The sequence below is a fragment of the Mustela nigripes genome, chromosome 5 (genome assembly GCF_022355385.1).
Source record: "Mustela nigripes isolate SB6536 chromosome 5, MUSNIG.SB6536, whole genome shotgun sequence".
Taxonomy (NCBI): Eukaryota; Metazoa; Chordata; class Mammalia; order Carnivora; family Mustelidae; genus Mustela; species Mustela nigripes.
The window spans coordinates 14462472-14486206 of record NC_081561.1 but is presented as its reverse complement, the minus strand read 5'-3'; the positions used below and the strand labels follow the sequence as shown (position 1 = coordinate 14486206).

Genomic DNA, 23735 nt, shown 5'->3' with positions numbered 1-23735 from the left:
TCTGTGTGGGTGGGTGGGGGGGGGGGGGGTGGGGGGGGGAGAGTCGGGGAATGGAGCCAGACACACCCAAGAATCTTCGAGAGGAGAATGGGCCGGGATAGTTTTACCCAGTCCTGGCTGCGGGAAAGGAAAGATTCCCACCAGGGTCCTTTAATGGAAGGATCATTCTGGAATTGGGGGCCGGAGGGGGAAGGCGCTCGTGAGATGCAAAGGGGCCTGCTGGGGAGAGGCTGGCCTTAGCTGTCTTAGAGCGAGCATGAACTGGAGTCGTCCTGCCCCCCTCTGTGATTTGGGGGCAGGGGTGAAGGACAGGGACGACTCTAAGAGCAGTCAGGGACTCACCTTGGGGATTTGGGAACAGCTGAGTTGACTGCATTTTGGACAAGAGAGGCCGGCCAAGGCTGACTCTGTCTTGGATGATTTCCCTTGGCAGGTTTCTTACCCAGGAACCTGCTCCTCCCTCTCGCTCCTCGAGAAGGGCTTGGGCACTTCCTCCTTCCCCTGGTACTGGCCTCTTTGGGTGTTGCCTCCTTTGCTCACATCACTTTTGGCCTAACCATGCCCTGTTCTCTGAATTAGCCCAGCATGATGTGGAGGGACCTAGGGTTACAAAGCCCTGTGATCTCTGGGCCAAGAGGTTTTGCTCCCACGTGGGGGAAAGAGCTGACTGTGTCTGCTTCTGCTTTTCCTTTCCTTGAATAGCTCCTAGTTCAGAGCACTGCATGTAGCGGGCCCTGGAGGCGGGCTTGTCCTGGGGCCGAGTTACTCCATTCGAAGTGGCCTCTCCCAGCCAGGAGCTCATCAGGAGGGTCCGTGAGCCAGCCGGGCAGTGTGGACTCATCATCACCTCCCCTAGGATGGCAATCCCCTCTGTTCAGACTCAACAAATACCTTCATCCATTTGTGTACTTTTTAAGTGGGAGGGAGGAAGCAAAATAAAGAAGAAAGATACTCAGGGTGTTTCCTTCTGACTCCTGTGAGTGGTTCCCTCGCGCCCACCTGGGTTTTGGGTCAGATGTACTGGGCCCCTTTTCAGGAAGCAGAAACTCGAGAAGAGGGTTCATGCCCCCACACCTCCGCAGGTGTGGGTTCGTCAGGAAGTGGAGGAGACCAAAGCTTCAGGGCCCTTCCTTGCACGGCCTCTTTCGAGACCCCGGACCTAATTTGTATTTTATGATTTTGGATATGCTTTGCATTGTAAAAATTATATGGCTTCAGGTCTTGCAAAATGTGGACCCGCTTCCGTTGGCCTGTGGAATAAAAACCACTGCCCCCCAGTAGCCTGGCGTCTCCCCGGTTTTCACTGAGGCCGAATGGGAAAGGCACAAGGCCCCCGAGTGGCACAGGGCTCAGATGGGTGGGTAAAGGGGGAGCAGTAAATGGAATAACTCTGAGTGGGTCCTGACCTCCCCTCGCCCACCCCTGTGAAACCCATGTCAGCTCCGTAGATGAAGCAGTGAGAGTCCCCCTTTAATCTGGCCTTTCTTCCTTCTTCCTGTGGTAGCATCTGGGGGCACGGGAGGGGGTGGGGTGGGGTGTGGGGTGGTATGGGGTGTGGGGTTGGGGACAGACAGCTGAGTGGGGCACCCGGGAAGTGTGGGGCTCAGCAAGAAGTTTTCCAGGAGGTTTTCCTGGGCTATGGGAACACGTCGCACACACCCGCTCCCCAGACGTGGAGGAGGCTCCCAGGGACTGGGATGTCGTCCCGCAGTGTGCCGGTTAGAGATCTGCGGTCATCTCCTCTCCGGCTTCCATGCACACGGGGCTGCGGGGCTGCTGGGGGACCGAGGGTCAGACTGGGATGGCTCTGGAGCAATTTTTGATTCCCTCTGCCTTCCTTCCCGGCGCTACCCCTCCTCCCTCGTTTGTGAGCGCAATTAGAGTGCCGGCTGCTGGCCCGCTCACAATGGAAGGGAATTCCTCCTCCCACTGCCTTTGTGGGTAGCACTCAGTGGACACTCTATTCTTCTGTGCTTCCTGCCTTGCAAGGACTGACCAGGGTCACTCGCAGGCCTGTTCAACAGCTGCTGGGCCTCACCCTGACGGCAAACAAGGCCATTCCAGGCCCATCCATCAGTGTGGCCTGACAAGTGTTTGGGGGCCTGCCTGGGTGAAAGATGGGAAGTGAGCGTAGGCGTGGCCCCTTCCTCACCCAAACTCCAAACCCAATTTGTCCAGAGGCCCTGTGTCCTCCCGCTCCACTGCAGGGAGCGACAGAACCGGGGTCGAAGAGGCTCCGTCATCCCTGTGTTGTCCTCTGCCCCGTGGCCATGCCTGCTTTTTTGTCTTTTCTACTCACTCATTCAGTATTAATTGATGGCCTGCTCAAGCTGGACCAAAGGCTGTGCTGTCCACCTCTTTATTTAAAGAGGTGCTGATGGATGTTGAAAAGATTGCTCAGTTCTGGAGAAGAGGAGGGATTTTTTGGAGGGGGGTGGGTCTTACTTCACCCTTCGGGGGTGTCTAAAATCCAGCTCAAGGGTTTGACTTTTTTAATAGGTGACGCCATCTCTTCCTAGGGTTCTACACAGAGAATCGGATTTCAGTAGGCCACTCTGCTCTTGAGAAATCAGCATCAGAAACCCAAACCTTTTGTTTCTTTGCCTGTCAGCCATCACTCCCCCCAGGGGGTACTAGGGAGCCATGTGCATTCAGGGCAGACATCCCTAGCTCTTATAACTCTCACGTCTGCTGTTAAGAAGCGAGGCGGAGGTGACAGGTAGAGATGAGTTATGGGTGAAGTAACCTTCTTCTTTAAATCTCTGTCTGCCCTGAGAACTAGTTCTGGGGATTTGTGAACTCTGGTGCTAGGGCAACTTATGAGGCTGATCTTTAAAGAGAGCTCAGGGAGGGGTCAGTGGGTTAAGCATCTGCGTTTGGCTCAGGTCATGATCCTGGGATCCTGGGATCGAGCCCCACATTGGGCTCGCTGCTCTGCGGGGAGTCTGCTGTCTGCTTCTCCCGCTCTCTCTCTCTCAAATAAATACATGAAATCCTTAAAAAAAAAAAAAAAAGCGCAGGGTGGAGGGGTGGCATTGGTGGGGTGGGGATCATGAGTGGGTGTGGTTGTGAACCCATACTGTCTTCTACCCAAGTTTCTCAAGTATCTGTAGAAGCCATTGTGCTACTATCCATATATCTTATGAAACGGTTGCCTAATTTATAAAAGCCTTTGTCATTGTGTTTTCTGCATCAAAGGGAAATTAAAAGACAATTACAGTCACGTGGCAGTTGAGGACATTATTTGACCTAAAAGGGATTCTCATGGTTAAAAAGTTCACTCCTGTTCTAGGAAATAAAATATGAATGTGCATTCTGTGTGTGTGTGTGTGTTTTTAAATCCTGGGAGATAAAATAGAAACCACAGAAGCCGGCTGTGTAGTAAAAACTGCCTAATCCGTCTTTCACGTTGAGATCATTTGCCTTTTAGCAGCGCACACAAGCCCTGTGCGTGGACCCACTCTTATCAGCAAAACGGCTTTTTCGGAGGATCTCTCTCCGAGGCCAGGTTAGTGGGGTAGGACTCTCAAGGACGAAAGGCAGAAGAGGAAAGCGAATCTTCCCGCAGCGACCGGAGTGTAGAGACACCCTCAGATCCCTGGGCATACCTCAGCTCTTTGCCTCCTGGCCGGGTTGCCCTTGTTTCGCTGTGGGTTGTAGATTTTCCTTGTTTTCCCTTTGGTGGGATGGATTGTGGACGTCTGAACACGAGCCCGTTTCTCACCTGGACTCATCCTGCTTTTCTCCTGGGGACCTAAGGGGCTTGTTTGAAGGGCCTGACCTGGCATGGATTCTGGGCTAACAGGGGCAGGGGTAAAGGCAACTCTTTGTGCCTGGTTATGCCCAGGCTAAGCAGGACTTTCATTGGACGAGTCAGCACTTTCTGTTGCTGCCAGAACTTTCAGGCTTGATCCAGTATTAGCTGCACTTTGAGGTGGGCTGGAGAGGGAGGGTATATATGCCCGGCTTCCAGAGGGGACAGACTGAACACTGCCTCCTTTGGTTCCTGTATTTGGGAGATCTGCTAAGGAAAACAGAAGCTTGTTAGTCTCCATCTTGGCGATAAGTAGAATATATAACCGGAGACAGTAAAAACCCTTTAGGAAGTTCCCACTTAACACATTTGCTTCTATGATTCTTCACATTTTTTACATCCTGCCCTTGATTTTCTATTTCCTTTCTATGAAATTTTCATGAGTTGGTTCCTTTTGAAGAAAGAAATCTTAAATCACACATAATTATATTTACTCAGACTCTACTTAATGTGTGAACTCATTGGAACCAAAAGCGGACCGCTCTGCTAGGAAATCCCAGATTCAGTCCAAGCCTCCAAATGGGGTATGTCAGGAGCAGAAACCCACTGGGCATGGGGCGTGGTTTTTGGATTGCAATGCTGCCCTTGTGAGCTCGGTGGTGGTGCTTGGCTGGCTTAAAAGCAGCATGTCTACTAACTTTTGCAAGTGACAAAGCCAAAATTGGTGACCTGAACTGTAAGGAAACATTCTCAGCTTATCTTTTCTGCCCTCAGAGTCACTGCCTTTGCCCAAACTGTCAACATTCTGCTTTCAGACTAAGTTCAATGAAATATGACAATCTCCAAGCACTTTTTCTCCCCACCCCCCAAAAAACAAAAAAACTATCTTGATTCCATGCCTCTCCCCTTTTATTACCCACATAAAGGGCTTTCTGGTTTGTTCTGTTTTGTAACGTGTGGGGAGGGGTAAAAGACTGCCAGCAGGAATTTTGCAAACATAAATGCTTATGTTCAAACTCTTGAACTTCTTTTCAAACTCTAGGACTTTAAAGTTCTTTTAATATTATTATCCACTTGGTTATTAAATTTTGAGGTCAAAACCCATGAATCCCTTACATTGACCTGGCGCTATCTCTTAGACAGAGGCATGGAAAAGACACGCATAGTCCCATCTTCAAGAAACTTACCACCTAGTGGTACAGGCAAGATTTACGAATGAGTCAGCTGGAGAGCAATATCTGATGGACCTTAATTTAGTCTCTAGTCTAGTCCCATGCATGTGAAAACGGTTCAGTTGCTCAATGCTCAATTCAATTCGATGGTCCGTCCAATGCATACAGTGCTAAACTGGGGTTTTCAGACAATAACACAGTTGGACCTCAGAGAATGAGGAGAAGACGTGGGTTGGCAATCATTGGTGCAGTCTGTGCAAGGGGTGGGAGTGTGACCCAGGTCTAGAAGAAGGGTGGGAAAAGGCTGAATGACTTAGAACAAGCCCACGTTAGATAGATGAGGTAACTAGAGAAAAGGCCCATGGAGGAGATGCCAGCTGACTGAGCCTCTGCCTCCAGCTCAGGTCATGATCTCAGGGTCCTGGAATCGAACCCCGTGTGTGGGTTGGCTGGGGAGCTGTTCCTGCTCAGTGGGGACTCTGCTGCTCCTTCTCCCTCTCACCCTTCCCCACTGCTTGTGCTCTCTCTGTCGCTCAAATAAATAAATAAATAAATAAAATCATTAAAAAAAAAAAAAAAAAAAAAAGACCCAAAGAGCCATACCTGGGTTGGACCAAAGGACATGGCTTGAATGAGGACCAGTAAGAGATGAGATGAGGTTAATGTGGTACCAGGGGCTGAAAATCATCTGGCATTGGGACCTGGAGTAAGCCAAGTGGTAAAGCCAGGAGGGAGCTATTGTGGGTCTAGAGGGAGTGGCATGCTTAGAGCTAGTTTCTCAAAATAAAGCCAAATGCCATGCCCTGAATCCAAATGTAACAAGGCAGAGATGTTAAAAAATTGTACAATTGTGGTGAGATATACCAAACATAAAATTTTCCATTTTAATGATATTTTTAGTGCACATTTCAGTAACCTTAACTAGATTCACAATATGCAATCATTACCGTCACTGTCTCCGGAACTCACTATGTCTTCCCGAACCGAAACTCTATAATCATTAAACAGCATCCCCTCGTTCCCCTCCGTGAGAGCCTGGCAACCACCATTCTACTTTCTGTTTCTATGAATTGTTACTACTCTAGGTACTTTGTGTAAGTAGAACGATACGGTGTTTGTCTTTTTGTGACTGGCTTATTTTACTTAACATAATGTCCTCTGGTTCATTCACTCTATAGCATGAGTCAGACTTTCTTTCCTTTGTAAAGCTGAATAATTGTCCACTGTATGTATATATCGCATCTTGTTTATCCATTCGTCTGTGAATGGACACTCGGGTTGCTTCCACTTCTTGGCTATGGTGACTAATGCTGCTGTCACACGAGAGTATAAATATCTCTTTGAGACCCTTCCTTCAGTTCTTTTAGATACATACCCACAAGTAAAATTGCTGGATCATATGGTAATTCTGTTTTCAGTTTTTTGAGGGATCACTATACTGTTTTCCATAGTGGCTACACCATTTTATAGTCCCACCAATATTATAAAGGGTTTCAACTTCTCTAGATCCTTGGTAAGACTTGTTATTTTCCGTTTTTATTTTTTTTAATTTAAATTCTGTTTTATAGTAGCCTTCCTACTGACTATAAGTTCCTATCTCATTGTGGTTTATTTATTTATTTATTTATTTAAAAAGGATTTTATTTATTTATTTAACAGGGATCACAAGTAGGCAGAGAGGCAGGCAGAGAGAGAGGAGGAAGCAGGCTCCTTGCTGAGCAGAGAGCCCAATGTGGGGCTCAATCCCAGGACCCTGGGATCATGACCTGAGCCGAAGGCAGCGGCTTCAACCCACTGAGCCACCCCAGAGCCCCTCATTGTGGTTTAGATTTGCTTTTCCCCAATGGCTAGTAATATTAAAGATCTTTGTATATGCGTATTGGCCGTTTGTGTATTTTCTTTGGAGAAACATGTATGTAAGTCCTTTGTCCATTTTTGAATTGTTTTTTTTTTTGTTGTTGTTGTTATTGTTAAGTCCTCAGAGTTCTTTATATATTCCGGAAACTAGGCCTGTATCAGATATGTGATTTGCAAGTATTTCCCTCCATTCTGAGATTTGCCTTTTCATTCTATTGATAGTGTCCTTTGCAAAATGCAAATATGCATTTGTTTTGTCTGTTTTTTGTTGCCTATGTTTTTGGTGTCACCTTTAAGAAATCATTGCCAAATCCAATGTCATGAAGATTTTTTCAACTCTTTTTTCATCTAAGAATTTGGTATTTTTAGGTTTTACATTTAAGTGTTTGATCCATTTTGGGTTAATTTTGTATCTGGTGTAAAGAAAGGGCCCAATTTTATTTTTTGCATGTCAATATCCAGTTTTGCCAGCACCAACACCAGTGATTACTTTTGCCCTCCTGAATGGTCTCGGCACTCTTGCAGAAAATCATTCGAGCATATATGGAAAGGTTTATTTCTGGGCTCTCTATTCTATTCTACTGGTTTATTTATCTGTCTTTATGCCAGTACCACAGTGTCTTGATTTCGTAGCTTTGTAATACGTTTTGAAACCCGGATTTGTGAGACCTCCTACTCTGTTCTTTTTATTCAAGATTGTTTTGACCACTCAGGATCCCTTGAGATTCTGTATGAATTTTAGGATGAATTTTAGTTCTGCTTAAAGAAAATAGGATTTGACAGGGATTACGTTGAATCTATAGATTGCTTTGGGGAATATTGGTACCTTAGGAGTAATAAGTCTTAGAATTCACGAACACAGGATGTTTTTCCATATATTTGTGTCTTATATCTTTTGACAACATTTTGTGCAAGTCTTTTACCTCCTCCATTACTTTTTTTTTTTTCCCTAAGTAGTTCATTCTTTTTGACTTTATAGTAAATAGAATTGTTTTCTTAATCAAAGCGGACAGTTGGGACTTCCATGATGAAACTTATGCCTCTGTTCCACGGACTCTTTCTCAGAGGCCAGCTGATACTAATTAGGATGAGAGTTTAGGCCACCCAGAGGGTCACCTTTGCCCCGGGATGTGGCTGCCGGTCTGAATCTGCAGAAGGAGAGAGTCGGGCTGATTTAAAGTAGACCTGAGGTTGCTCAAGGTCTGAGCCTCCCAGACACATTCTCTAAGACGCTTTATCCAGAGGACAAGTTCGAATAACTTTCTTTCAAATCCCACTTAGAACAAAGGGAAGAGACATTTAGCAGCTGCTGGGAGGCGATTCAGTTTTTAGAGTTTGATTCCAGCAAAAATCGCAAGAGGTAAACGGTCTGTCCTCAGTTGTGCCATTTTCTCATGCTAATGCCGCTTTGACCTTTCTCTTCTATTATCTTATTTCCCTGTTATCCTGTCATCTTCCTGCCTCACTCCTTTTTCTGACGTTCCCTTTCCTGGGCCTTCCAAAACAAAATGTACCTACCCCACTGTGATTCCCTGAGGCCCTCCTTGGAAAATGAACTCTGGCAAAGCAAGAACCCAAGTCTGCAGTTTTACAAGGTGACACGACTTCATCTGAGCAAAGGGACGGGGATCAGTCTAATCCTGGTGACTTCAGGAGCCCAAAGACGGGGAGGGAAAGTGATGACCTGAATCTGATCCGACAGCAGACAGAGAAGAGGGGGAGAGATGACTTGTAGGCAACGTGACATGCTAGTAAGAGCCGCCCTGGAGGCTGACCTCAGCCCTTGAGTGGGCTGTCACAAGGTCTCAGGGAGCCTGACGCTGTAATTGATATTGGTCTCTCAATGAACCATTACTAACCTTAGATCTTCCTGAAAGCTTGATGTCGGTAGGGGTTTGCCCTTGGACCATGTACTTGCAGGACCTTCACGTGCTTCGAGGGAAGTATGTTCATGAAACTTGAGCAGTGAGGACGTTGTGTTTAGAAGTCAGTGCAGACTAAAAAGTAGAGGGCTCCCAATGGCTTGGACCATTGGAGTATGAGCCAGTGTAGAAACCACATCCTCAGGCCTTTGTCACCAGTCACCTGTGTGACCACTATGGTTGGATAACAGGCCCCCACTCCAGACCTCCCGACGACTCCCTCCTTCTCTGGAGACCACAAAGGCCAAGGCTGCACATTTCCTTACAGTGGGAGGTGGGTCTTGGCAGAGAGCAGGACTGGGGATTCTGTTTTGTGTCCAGCCGCTCCACAGAGCTGTCCGCAATGTGAATTTGATACAAAGTCACAAACATTTCACAGCGAAAGGCACGTTTTATCTCCCTTTCCAGAACCTTTGAGAGAGCCAAGCTTGGGGGCTTGCCAAACAGGCTCTAGTTCTTATGTCTGATCTAATGTGAGCAGTGTTGGTTGCCATCCACCTACTGAACCCCACTTCCGGAGCTCTGGGTGCAAAATGGAGAAGATTGTAGTGGGAGAAGCTAGAGGACCTCAGGCCACGGGCAGTGGGCTAAATACACAAACAGAGTTAGGTAGACCAGAAGACAAAAAAAAAAAAAAAAAATAACCACAAAGACTGAAAACAAAGGCAAACACTTCTTTCCTACTTCCTTCCTCCCATATACCTAATTTGCATTGGGAAGGCTGAAGATTGATTACTGTTTTGGGGCCTCTGATTATAAACCCATATGTGTAGAGATTCAGCTGGAAGATTAGGACCTTCTTTGTTGAACCAACGAAGTCTCATGTTATTAAATCTTCCCCCTTCACTTGCCACCTGTTCCTCTCCTTCCCTGGCCCTAAGACCTTGAGCCCGGTTCCGCTTTGATCTTTGTTGCCTGATAATTCCTGTTTCATCAGGTATAGAACTTGTTCTGAAAATTAAGGTTTTGAAGGTAGGGTTCCTCAGCCGCCTCTCTTTGGGTAGAGCAGGGAGTCCTGAAGATTTCCATAATCACCCCTTCCCTGTGTCTTCCCTGCACTTACTCTCCCTAGCATGCATCAGACGCCTTTCATGTATAGCCTTACGCTATAAGGGCTCTCTGGACAGGATGAGTCTCTCGTCTCCAACCAGACTGTCGTATTGAGTGGAACGAGCTCTAAGTCTACTTCTGGGAAGCTCTAGAATTCTCCGATTCTACATCAGTGCTCTGACAGAATCTTGGAAGCTTCATCTTTATGGGTGCCCATGCCCCACAATGGCCCAGCAGGCCTTTAGTCTGTGTTTCCGATGACCATCCTCTAGGGACATTCTGAGGGATGGTCTTCGAAGTTTTCATGTCAAGCACTGGGATGCTCAATGACATTCCTCTCCAGATTCAAGTACAGAGGCAGACGCCACAGTAACCAGTGCCTCCTCCAATGTCCGTCATAATAGGAGAGCCCAACTGCCACTTCTTAACTGTGAAGCCATGATAATAGGCCTGATAGATTTTCCTTGCAGTTTCGAGAGGATGTGGTATCTTTCACTTCCTGTCCCAAACTGCTCGGCATTGTTACGCCATGCCACAGCTGCTTTGTATCAAGGCAGGGCTAAATTCCAGCTGGGGAGGGAGGGGTGAGGTTTGGTGTGTCTCGGCCGTGGGGCAACTTCCATAGTGATGACACCTGCTCGCTGCGTGTTCACCGTCATGGACCATGCGTGCTCCCTGATCATGTGCTGCTTTCATAGATAAAAGGTGGGAATGAGGAGCTAAAGGCTATGTGGAGGGGCAGGGGAGAAAAAGGTCAGCGATCTCCACCGTGTGCCCACGGTCCTTCATATATACCTGCGGTATCACACCTCACTTGTGTCGTGGGCTGACTTGAAGATAGGTTGTCATTGACCTCGCTGTGGAATAACGGGCTGTTGATGAAGCTAAGAACTTGGGGACAGACCCTACCAAGTCAGTGCTCCCCTTTCCCTGAGTGCACGTTTTCCCCTGACACTTTACTGAATTCCTGTATGAGTTCTAGCAGTTTTGGAGTGGAGTCTTTTGGGTTTTCCACATAAAGTATCATATCATCTGCAAAGAGTGAGAGTTTCACTTCTTTGCTGATTCGGATGCCTTTTTTTTTTTCGTTTTGTTGTCTGATTGCCGAGGCTAGGACTTCTAGTACTATGTTGAATAGCAGTAGGGAAAGTGGACATCCCTGCCGTGTTCCTGACCTTAGGGGAAAAGCTCTCACTTTTTCCCCACTAAAAATGATATTTGCTGTAGGTTTTTCTTAGATGACTTTGATAATATTGAGGTATGTACCTTCTATCCCTACACTGTAAAGAGTTTTGATCAGGAAAGGATGCTGTACTTTGTCAAATGCTTTTCAGCATCTATTGAGAGTATCATATGGTTCTTGTTCCTTCTTTTATTGATGTGTTGTATCACATTGACTGATTTGCGGATGTTGAACCAACCTTGCAGCCCAGGAATAAACCCCACTTGGTCGTGGTGAATAATCCTTTATTGTACTGTTGGATCCTGTTGGCTAGTATTTTGGTGAGAATTTTTCAGGATGTTTTCAGGATTTTCTCTTTGTCACTGAGACTTGTAAGTTTTACTATTAGATGACAGGGTGTGGACCTATTTTTACTGATTTTGAGGGGGGTTCTCTGTGCCTCCTGAACTTTGATGCTTGTTCCCTTCATCAACTTAAGGAAATTCTCTGCTATAATTTGCTCCAATATGCCTTCTGCACCCCTCTTTCTTTTTTCTTCTTCTGGAATCCCAGTTATTCTATATTGTTTTGTTTTATGGTATCATTTATCTCTCGAATTCTCCCCTCGTGGTCCAGTAGTTGTTTGTCTCTCTTTTTCTCAGCTTTTTTATTCTCCATCATTTGGTCTTCTATATCACTAATTCTCTCTTCTGCCTCATTTATCCTAGCAGTAAGAACTTCCATTTTTGATTTTACCTCATTAATAGCTTTTTAAATTTCAACTTGGTCAGATTTTATTTCTTTTATTTCTCCAGAAAGGGATTCTCTAGTATCTTCCATGCTTTTTTCAAGCCCAGCTAGCACCTTGATAATTGTCATTCTGAACTCTAAATCTGATGTATTACCAATGTCCGTATTGATTAGGTCCCTAGCTGTCGGTACTGCCTCTTGTTCTTTTTTTTGAGGTGACTTTTTCTGCCTTGTCATTTTATCCAGATAAGAATATATGAACCAGAGAATAAAATACTAAAAGGGTAGTAACGACCCAAGAAAAATATACACTAGCCAAATTGGAAGAGACCTGAAACCGGGGGGAGAAGAAAGGTGGGGGGAAATACACACACACACACACACACAGATATAGATATATATTTTAGACTGGTGAGCCACACACTTGATTTGGGGTGTATTTTGGTCTGTTAGAAGAGACTGCCTCTCAAAATTTTAAAGAAAGAAAAACTTACATATATACAAAAATAATGGTAAACACAATGAAGGGATGGAACATGGCTGTAAAAATGAAAATTAAAAAATATTCTAAAAAAGGAACTGATAAGAACTTGGTTGAAAAAGAGAGAAAAAAAAGAGGAAAGAATGTGATCAGGCTGGAGACTGGAATAAAGCCAAGTACTAAATTTAGGGTTTATTTGATCTATTAGAAGAAACTGTGTTCCAAAATTTTAAAGAAAGAAAAACCTATATGTATACAAAATATAAGGTTAAATACAATGAAGGGATAGATTATGACTATAACAATGAAAATTTAAAGTGACTTTTTAAAATAGGTATTCATAAGATAAAATAGTTTTAAAAAAGGTTAAAATAGGAAAGAGGAAAAATTTTAAAAAATGGAATAAGAAAAAAAATCAAAAAAATTTAACTTTGAAAGACTAAAGACTCATGGGAAAAGAGCCATGAATTTTATGTGCTGTATTACCATTGTTGTGAAGTTTTGCAGTTCTCATTGATCAGTGAACTTGGTCTTGGCTGGGTGTTCTTACGTATCCTCTGGGGGAGGGGCCTGTTGCAGTGATTCTCAAATGTCTTTGCTGGAGGCGAAATTGCACCGCCCTTGCCAAGGGCCGGGTAAGCAATCTGCTTGGGTTCACTTTTGGGAGCTTTTGTTCCCTGAGCGCTTTCCATAGAGCTCTGGAGGGCGGGAATGAAGATGGTGGCGCCCAGTCTCCCGCCTGGAGGAGCTGAGAACTCGGGCCCCACTCCTCAGTGCGCCCTCCGAGAAAAGCCATCAATCCCTCGTCTCCCTGGTCTCCAGCCACGCTCTGAGCTCACCAGGCCTGTGACCAAGCACTTCTGTCTCTGGCACTTGGTGCTGTTTGGCGTCTCCAAACCCAGGAGATTCCTGCCATGCTCCTCCCTGAGGATGGTGAGCCTCCCGGATCTGCTGCTTGTGGGGTTCCTGCTCAAAGCACAGTGACCTGACTGGGCCTCGGGTTACGGTTTAAGGTAACCCCGAGCAGAGAGCCACTCCTCAGCTCTGTCTCTGCAGCCAGCTTCCCCACTCCGATACCTGGGAGCTCTGCTGCACTCAGGCCCTCCCCGTCTTTCTGTGACCCTGTGGGTCCTGAGACCACACTGTCCCTGTGAGGGCTCCACCCCCACTTAGCCTGTGGAGCCGACTTCTAACAGTCTCCATTTTGTGCTCCGCTACTCCACTGCTTGCTGGGAGCCGGCCCCAACCCCTGTGGTCTATCTTCCCATATATTGCCTCGGACTCACTTCTCTGCTCCTCCTACCTTCCAAAAAGTGGTGGCTTTTCTGTTCCTAGAACTGCTGCTCCTCTTCTCTTGGATCTCCTGTTGAGTTTGTAGATGTTCAGAATGGTTTGATAACTTTCTTGCTGAACTCCTGGGACCCAACGATATTTAGGTTTCTTACTTCTCCGCCATCTTGCTTCTTCCTTTCATCTAAACTTTTAAATCTTGAAATGATCTCAGATGGACAGAGAAGTTACAGGAATAGAGAAAATTCCTACACACCCTTTACTCAGATTTCCTGAGTATTAAAATGTCATCACATTTGGTTTATCATTCTCTCTTTCTCCGTTGTGTACTGGGGCCAGTTTGTTTTGGCTTAGGAGAGCCTATGGCTACAGTTTCTGGAAACTCACAAGCTAGTTGTTTAACCTGGCCATCGTTCAACATGAAATTATTTTAGCTTATGATTCCATGTGAGGAGTAAAGAGGCAGAAGCCACGGTGACCAATGCTTCCTCCCCATTCCAAACTCAAATACAGAAGAAACCAGTACTCAAAACTCACTTTGTCTTAATTATTTTATTCTCATTTATGCTCTGCAGGTGATTTTTTTTCATGTGATCGATGCAGAAAGGCTCCATCATTGAGCATGCCCACGCGAGTTTTTGCAATGCCGCATTCAGTGACCGTTCGTGGAGACAAATCAGGGCTTGAATTTTTTTTTTTTAAATAATCTTTTTTATCTAGAGTTAAGAAAGTGATGAGAGTGTGCTAATAATGCAGATTGAAGTGTGCGGTGTCTGCCAGTGCTGACGTGTGAATAGCAACCTCAGGGTGGGGATAGGGGTAAAGAGCTTGGCAAAAATCAGCAAAAGCATTTTGTAAGAATCAGTTATATAACATTTACAGTAAAGCACCCTGCATATTTAATTTTTTTCAAACTGTGTACTACGCATTCTTTATATCAGTCAATTTATACCAGTAACCTTATGTGTGTGCATATATATGCACATAGTTTTGGAGAGCTGGTTATTAAACCCTAGGATGCTACTGTACCTACGTATATTTTTTTCCGAGATTAAGTTGCAAGTATGTTGCCCCTTTCCCTCTAAATACTTCAGAGCATATTTCCTAAAGAAATAAGGTCATCTTCTAGCACATCTGCAGTCAGCCGTCAAAACCAGCAAATTAACATGAATACAATACTACGTTGTCATCCTCCTGGTCTTAGCCAAAATGTGCAGATAATGCCTTTTCTTGTCCAAAATGTAATCCAGAATCACTCACTGCATTAAATTCTCATGTTTCCTTATATCCTTTAATCCAGACTAGTTTTTTGTTTAAAAAAAAAAAAGTCTTTGATGACTGACATTTTGGAATAGGACAGGGCAGTTATTCTATAAAATGTTCTCTAATTGTGGTTTGTCTGATGCTTTCTCAAGCTTTGATTCAGGTTTTGAATACTTGGTAGGAGAAGACTAGAAGTGATGTTGCATCCTTCGTGGCTCACCTTTAAGCGTATGATGCCAGCTTGTCTTGTTATAGGTGATGTATTTACTCACTTGGTCGAGGGAATTGTCCACCAGTCTTCTCTAATATAAAGACATTATTTCCCCCTTTAAAATTGATAATAATTTTGCAGGAAGATAACTTGAGACTATGCAAGTATTCAGTTTTTACAAACTTTCATTCATTAGTTTTAGTGCTCACGGCTGACTCTTGAGTGTTAATGATGACCGTAGTCAAAATAAAGTACTTATTTTTATTAACTGGCTTACTCTTGTAAACATGCTCCTTCCCAGGGTGCCTGGGTGGCTCAGTGGGTAAAGCCTCTGCCTTCGGCTTAGGTCATGGTCCCAGAGTCTTGGGATTGAGCCCCACATAGGGCTCTCTGCTCAGGAGGGAGCCTGCTTCCTCCTCTCTCTCTGCCTCTCTCTGCCTGCCTCTCTGCCTAGTTGTGATCGCTCTGTCAAATAAATAAATAAAATCTTTCAAACAAACAAACAAACATGCTCCTTCCACTCTGCCCATAATTCTTTGTTTATTTACTTATCACAGTAAGGATTCAGATTTGCTTTTTCTTTAATGGGTTACTATCTGTTACTACCATGATTTGTTTTGATGTTCAAATTGTCCAAGATTTGGTTGGTGGGAGTCCCTTCCAACTGGCTCCTGTGTCCTTTTGTAAGTCAGGTTTATTGTGGTATAATTTGCATACAGAAAAAACCCTCCACTTTTTAAAAGAATATACTGGGTAAGTTTTGAGAAACGTATACAGTTGTGTAACTATCACCATAAGCAGACAGAACCTTTCTGCCACCACAGAAAGCGTTCTCTTGACTCTTCACATCAATCCTTTCCTCATCCCCAGTTCCAGCTCTGGATGTCACTGATCTGATTTTTGTCTCAATATTTTGGCTTCTCAGGATGTTTTTGTGTGTGTGTGTGGCTTCTTTCACTTAGCATAGTCATTTTGAGATTTATCTGGGTGGTTGCACATAGCAGTGGTTCATTCAACCACTATTACACTATATGTTAACTGGCTAGAATATGAATAAAAACAAAAGAGAAATAAATAGTCCATCATGTCTATTGATGAATAATAGTCCATGGTTTGACTCTACCACTGTTTATCCATTCATCTGTTCATGAACATCTGGATTGTTCCCAGAGTTTGGCTACTAAAAATAAAGCTGCTATTATGTTTTTGTACAAATCTTCACATGGACATATGCTTTTATTTCTTGTGGGTAAATAATTCAGGGAAGAATAGCTGGATCATATGGTAGGTATATATTTCACTTTAAAAAATGGTCCAATTGTTTCTATAAAGTGGTTGTGCCATTTTAGATTACCATTATTCATATGAGGGAGTTCTAGGTGCTCTGCATTCTTCCCCAAACTTGGTATGATCACATCTTTTTACTTTCAGCCATTTTATTTTATTTTAAAAATTTATTCATTTATTTGAGAGGGAGAGACAGAGAGCATGATGTGGAGGGGCAGAGGGAGAGAGAAAATCTTGAGCCGACTTCCCTACTGAGTGCAGAGCCTGATGTGGGACTCGATCCCATGAGCCTGAGATCATGACCTGATTTCAATCAAGAGTTAGACACCCAATGACTGAGCCACCCAGGTGCCTCTCAGCCATTTTAGTAAGTGTGCAGTGGTATCTCACTGTAGTTTCAGTTTGTATTTTCATGAGGGCTCATGATGTTGAACATCTTATCATGTTCTTTATTTGTCATTTATACATCTTTGATGAAGTGTGGGTTCAGATCTTTTACCATTTAAAAAAACTGGGCTGTCTCCTTATTATTGAGTTGTTAAGAGTTTTATTCTGGCCTCAAGTTCTTTATTTTATTTTGTGAAGAAAAAGAATATATTTGCCAATTTTAAGTGAAGGCTTGAGCTAGGAATCAGCAAACTTTTTCTGTAAAGGGTCCAGTGGTAAATATTTTGGGTTCTGGGGGCCCCATGATCTTTGCTCCAGCTACTCAACTCTGCAGTCCTGGTGTGAGAGCATCCATAGACAATATGTAAGCAAATAAGCCTAAGTTCCAATCAAACTTTATTTACAAAAATAGGTGGAGGAATGACTTGGCCATTGTTTGCCTACCCTTAGGTTAGGCTTCACTGTCTAGAACTTGAGAGGATTGACTGACCCTGAGTTCCTGCTGTGAAATGCAAGATTAAAATATAGAATAAAAGCTGATTACCTAGAATTATCTGGGGGCTAATTCCAGGCTACTTCACCTAAAAGTCAGAATTATATAATATAGAGTATTTTATAAATATGCCAGGCTACAGGTTTTCTAAGTTATTTTTAGTCTCCAAGAGCCATCCAAGGATGCTTTTGTATGCTGATAGGCCCAGAGGAAAGTGTCCTTTCTGGTTAGTGGTCCCCATACTTGGGTGTCATCAGAATAATTGGTGGATTTTTCTCACCTGAATTTCTGGACTCTATCTGCTGCATCAGAATCTCAAAGATGGGTTGAGTTTACATGCTTCTATTTTTAAAACATTTTCCAGGTGTTCCAGATGAAGCTAGATGAGGGACGAGCACTGTGAATAGAGTTTCTCGGGAATTTATCTTAACAAAGAGATAAGAATAATCCCTAATTACTTCATTGATTTTATGTAAATAGATACTTCTAAAGGGTTCACAGTATTTTAAAAGTTAATAAGTAGTTAAAATATTCTTTCCTACGCCCTCTCTCTAAACTTGATTGCTACTACTGAGCTTCTAATCAAACTATTTTTTCATGCATAGTGAAAAACAAACTTCAGAACAGGCTTTGCTGGATTTGCAAAAAATGCCAATTATCGGACTCTAAATTAAAGAGTCTAAAAAGTGTTGTGGAAATTCAAGTCCATTACCATTTATTCGTAAGGATAAATGACAATCAAAACAGTATCTTCGGTGGATTAAGTGTGTTTAAACAAATAGTTAACCGTAATACTAGAGGATTAGTATTTTTGGAGGGCTCTATTTTCGAGGGAGCTTTAGCTGATATTCTTTTGATAATCCCTATTTTTCCCTGGCAGTGGATGTCTGTATTTGCTTTGGAAATAGCCTTTTAATATATTGGGTTTTAACTTTATTCATGGAGTACAGTGTGAGAAGTTCTGTTTCTGATGTAAAAGTTTATCAGGTTAAGCTTAGGAAATGACAGAATAGGTTTTTTCTTTTCCCCCCAAATTCCTTTAGACCTAAGATAGAGAATCTGATGATCTCAGTCTAATCATGATATGTGTTAATATAAGACTCTAAGCTATCTTTACATTTAAAAAAATCGTATCTACTATTAAGAAAAATGATCTGAAACTTTTGGTGTCATCCTGGGACATTATCCAACAAACCCATCCCAGGATTATTTAATTCACTTGAGAATGTATTTTTTGCTTTAATTACTGTTTACTCTTGATTAGGGCTCAGACTTGGTGAAGTTGCATGTTAACTTAGAAACATTTGTTCAGGAGAGCAAAAATAGTTTTCTGACTGGTGGAGAAGACAACCCCCCCGATGCTTAAAGATTTATTTTCCTTTCTGTCATTAATTCGTTTGGTATCTCACTCAGAAAACTTATTTTGGCATATCCTTCTTGGTTGACCATATAAACCTCTGTGCCTTAAATTCTCCTCTGAACCAGCTCTGACATCCTTGCCGGTCCCTTATCAAAGGATTACACTGTTTGATATACACTTTACATCTATAAAAGTTCCATTGTTTTTTACTGTTTGAGAATTACCTGCCTGGGTTCTTTTTTTCCTTAGTGTTCTAAAGTCAAGCATGTTTTCTTCATGTATAAATGACATTTGGCTTTTATTTTGCTCCTTTTTAAAATTGCAGTTGTCAATAATATGATTCAAATACTCTTTCACCTGTGAAGTTAGTTTATTAGACTGACCCCCAGCAGGATATTCAATTTATCTAGAGAATAACTGTTGTGTTCCTTCTTCCTGCTCCTGGTATAGGGGATGCTGGGGTGAAGGATTTATTCCACTGCCTTCCTCTGGAGCCTCTGGAGCCTAGTCGGAGAGAGGTAAGACCTGTCCTGTGTTGAGTGCTAAGTCGGAAGTTTGTATCATGCAAACAGTCCATGCTGATGTAGCTCAATGAGGCTTTAAGTTCTGTAAGCTGAAAATTTTGTACATTGAAATCACATTCTATCCACCTAACTTACTGAAGATCATAGTTCAGGATAGCTTACCTTAAATGTGCGCAGAACACCTCCATCAGCCTATAGTTGGGCAAGATCATCTAATGCAAAGCCTGTTTTATAATATAGTGTTGGATATCTCCTGTAATTGATTGAACCCTGTACTGAAAGTGAAAAACAGAATGGTTGTGTGGGGGCAGAGTGCTTGTCAGTGTGTCCATTGTTCTCCCTTGTGATTACAGGGTGACTGGGCACTATGGCTCGCCACCCCACATCACGGGAGACAACCGCATTGTGTATGGTTGGGCTGGAAAGATCAGAATTCACAATGTGCAACACAGTTTCTATTGAATGTCTATTGCTTTTACATCATCATAAAGATTAAAAAAAAATCATCAGTTGACCCAGAGTAAGTTGGAGACCATCTGCAGAGAATTATTGGTACAGATGAAATGACATGGGCTCTGTAGGCTTGAGTCATTGTGTTGGGAGTGCTCAAACCCCTCCCAAGAAGGTCTTCTGGGAGGTGACCTTTAAGCCTTTGAAATATCCTGTCTGCTAAGAGTGTCTCTTTATTTGGGGCCTTAGGCCATGCCATAGAGTTTATGCTAACCAATGGATTTGTGATGGAGGCCTTGGGTCACACCATATATGCCTGAGTTCTGGAGGGGTTGAGACTGAGGACCTGAGGTCAGCCATCCAGGCCCGCCATGCCTATGAGACGGACCAGCAATTAAAAACCCTGGACACCAAGCCTCCAGCGACTTCCTTGGTTGAGAATACTCTGTACCTGTTGTCATACATTGTTGCTGGGATAAGGAAGCATTGTTTGTACAACCTCAGTGGGAGGGAGCACTGGAGGCTCACACCTGGTCTTTCCTGGATTTTGCTCTGCATGCCTCTATCTTTGCTGATTTTAATCTGTATCCTTTTGCTGTAACGGTAACCATGGGCAAAGCAGCTTACCTGAGTTCTAAGAGTCCTTCTTGTGAAGGATTGAAACTTAGCGTGGTTGTAGGGACCCCCCCACTACAGTAAAAGTAAAAGAAGTGCTTTGCTCAGTGTCTGACATAGAGTAAATTTGCTTTCATCTTTTTTTTTTTCCCTCCAAAGATTTTATTTATTTATTTGAGAGAGTGGCAGAGGGAGAGGGAGAAGCAGGCTCCCTGCTGAGCAGGGAGTCCCACCTGGGGGCTCCATCCCAGGACTCTGGGATCATGCCCTGGGCGGAAGGCAGATACTTAACTGACTGAGCCACCCAGGTGCCCCAAATGTGTTTTCATCTTTACCTCACTTCTGATTCTTCGTTAGTGCATCCTCTCAGATCTCTTATGACCCTTTGGATCCACTGCCTGCTGTTTTCTATTATTATTATTTTTTTCTGTTTGACTAAGAATGGTTCTCTGGACACTTTGTATCCAACGTGCTGGATACAAAGATGGCTGGCTGAAGATAGCTCTTCTGTAGGTCTCTGCATGTTCAGGTCTAATAGGCTGTGGCCTGTGCTGACTTTCACTTTCTAGTGTGCTTCCATGCCCCACCTTGCCACTAGACTGTAATTCACACCAGTCAATGATGCTTCCTCTTTCCTTGCCATCCACAGAGCCTTGCACCTGTGATGACAGCATCGTCCCGTGGGAAGCACTTGGGTTTTAGAGTTAGAAACAGTTGGCTCAGGTGCAGCTCGGCTATCCACCTGCCACATGGGCTTGGACCAGCCCCCCTCTGAGCTCCAGCTTGCACATGTGCACAACCAGACTCATCATCCCTATTCCACAGGGTTACAGTGAGTTTGATGGCCTCCTTACTGGCTTGGACCTAAGACTATGCAATGCCAGCCTTTGAGTTAGGTGGCCTGCTCCCAAAGGGCATTTGTGATCTTTATGCAGATAAACCATCTCTAACAGTTATGGAATGTTGGGGGGCACTGGGGATGGGCTTTGGCCCCATCCTCTGATTTGCACGGGCTCTAGGAGTTTCTTAGGAAAGGACATGAACTCCACCCACAACCAGGGTTCAGAAAGAAACAGACACAGCAGATGGACTGCAGGGTAAGACAGGCGGTAAATGGCAGTTGGCAGGTAAGGGTTACTACTGCTGAACTATATACCAAATTCTATTCTAAGCCACGAACACGTACAGACTCCTTTCATCTTCCTAATTCGTACAGAAGAGGCCACGTTTGAATTTTGAAACCCGAGGCCCAGAGAACTTAAGCAACTTGGCTGAGGCTCCCCAGCCGGTAAGTGGCGGAGCTGGGACCGAGCGCCAGGCGATCTATAGCCATGCTTTTTACCATTGTACCATATGGTTCTAATTGAACGAACTCTTGGCCACAGTGCCAGTGCATTCAGTGCAGCAGTGGTAAAAATAGAACTCTTTATTACTGGAAACATAATAAACTCTCCTGGGGGAATTGGGTGGTAAAATTTAAGCCACAGCAGCACGAGAGGCCCCCTGCCCCTGTGGTGCTGGATATGCAAGAAGGAGAGGGCTTCTTGCTGATGGAGAGAGAGGTGGGTTCTGGAGACTGGCAGACAGGGAGCATGAGGCCTTCAGGGAGCAGCAGAGGGCACAGAGGCCAGCACCTCTGTGGCTGGGATAGATCGGATGCCCAAATGCAGTGTGGGCCCCCTCTCTAGAGTTCTGTGATAATGGGAGGAACTCATAATGCTGGCAGGTGAGCCCTCCAGTCCAGAAACCAGAGCAGCACGTCCCCTTCTGTCCTTGGACCACTTCTGTATTGCAGTATATGAAAGGAACAGGACAAGTGCAAGCCAGGTGTCAAGGTTAAGGAACATTGCTACGCTGATCCCACCGCCCGACCGGGATCAAGAAGGGAAATGTAACTGGCACCCAGAAGTGCTTCTTTTTGCCTCTTCCTGCTGCCATCCTTCCGCGGGGACGCTGCCACCCCGACTTCTAATGTCTTTGCTTCATTGTGCCTGATTGCGATCTTTTGTTTTCCCCATGATTTTAAATTGCTTTACGGAGTTAAAAATTTTTACATACTGAGGAACTATGTGTGAGAGAAGAGAAAGGTATCTCTTATGAAGTTTCAGCTGCATGTTTTGGTAAAGACAAGATCCAGAGAGTTCATAAAAACAAAACAAAACAACCCTGCTGTCAAAGTATGTGTAGATGGGGCAGACAAAAAAGATGGCAATAAAGAATACAAATCTCAAGGGATACTACTCACGAAAATTGCTTTGCAAGTATACTTAGACTTTTCTTTGGTTTTTAGGAAACCCAAATTGGAAATCACAGAGAATGCATTTCTTAGATCATCAAAGAGTAGATCTCCATTTAAAAAAAATAAAATAAGGCCCAAGCCTCACAACAAATTATTGGTAGGTGGAGGTACGTTTTTAAGTTTTAATGTGAAATGTTAATGTGTGTATCATTTTGAATGATTCCTTGAATCCTTGAATGGAATTCAAGAATTCAATCCTTGAATGATTTTTTTGAATGGAATTCAAGAATTCAATTCAATTCAATTCTTGAAGTCAAGAATTCAATCCTTGAATGATTTTTTTAAAAGTAGACACCATGTCCAGCATGGAGCCCAACACGGGGCCTGAACTGATGACCCCAGTTGAGTTCAAGAGTTGGCCACTCAACCAGTCAGTCATCTGGGCTCCCCGAATGATTCCTCCATTTAAGGGGCTCTTTTCCCTCTCCAGTTTTACTGAGGTACAACTGCATATACCATTGTGTGTGTTTAAGGTATAGAAAGTGATGATTGGAAACACGTACATATTGTGAAATGATTATCACAGTAAAATTAGTTAACACACCTGTTGCCCCACATAAGCTCCATTTTGTTCTTGTTAGGGTGAGAATATTTGATATCTATGTTCATGAAAGATTCAAGTTTGTAATACAGATTCATTGACCGTAGTCACCATGCCAGACATCGGATCCCCAGAACTTACTCCTCTTGTAATTGGAAGGTTGTATCTTTTGACCAATACCCACTCATTTCCCTCACCCTCCTGCCCCTGGCAACCACCGTTCTACTGTGTTTCTTTGAGTTTGGCTTTCCTAGATTCCACATACAAGTGAGAAGATGCAGCCTTCGTCTTCCTCTTTCTGACTTAATCTCACTTATCATCATGCCTTGAGGGTTCCTCAGTGTTGTTGCAGATGGCGGGATTTCCTTTTTTATGGCTGAATACTATTCCATGGTCTGTGTATTCCACACTTTCTTTATCCATGCATCTGTCAATGGACAGTCAGTTTGTTCCCATGTCTTGACTCTCGTGAATAAGGCTGCAAGGGACACAGGCATGTGCATATCTCTTCAGGACAGTGGTTCCATTTCCTTTGCATATGTACTCAGAAGTGGGATTGCTGTATCATACTGATTTTATCTTTATATAAGTGAAACTATTCTTGCATTTTCTTTACTATCTTTCTTCTTTTGTACAACTTTATGTCCATGCAATTCATAGTGATAGGGGGTAGAATGTGGGTTCGTTCCCTTTTGTTGTGGCTTAGTGTTACACTGAGTAAATATACCACAGCCTTTCCATCCATTCCCTTGTTGATGGGCACTGGGGCGTAGTTTCCAGCTGCCCCCCCCCCCCCGCCGTCCCCTTTTGAGGACTTATAGAAAGACGCAGGAAAGGGGGGAGGGTTGAGAACCATTTACTGGTGGA

The 23735-nt window shown here is 43.9% G+C and overlaps 1 long non-coding RNA gene across 1 annotated transcript in view; it reads left to right on the top strand.

Moving 5' to 3' along the window:
* Positions 1-23735, top strand: part of LOC132018792 (uncharacterized) — a 186968-nt gene that overhangs the window by 123227 nt on the left and 40006 nt on the right. The window contains exon 4 of the long non-coding RNA XR_009404588.1: positions 18890-18957. This is a non-coding gene — a long non-coding RNA (uncharacterized LOC132018792). The remainder of the gene's footprint in view (positions 1-18889; positions 18958-23735) is intronic.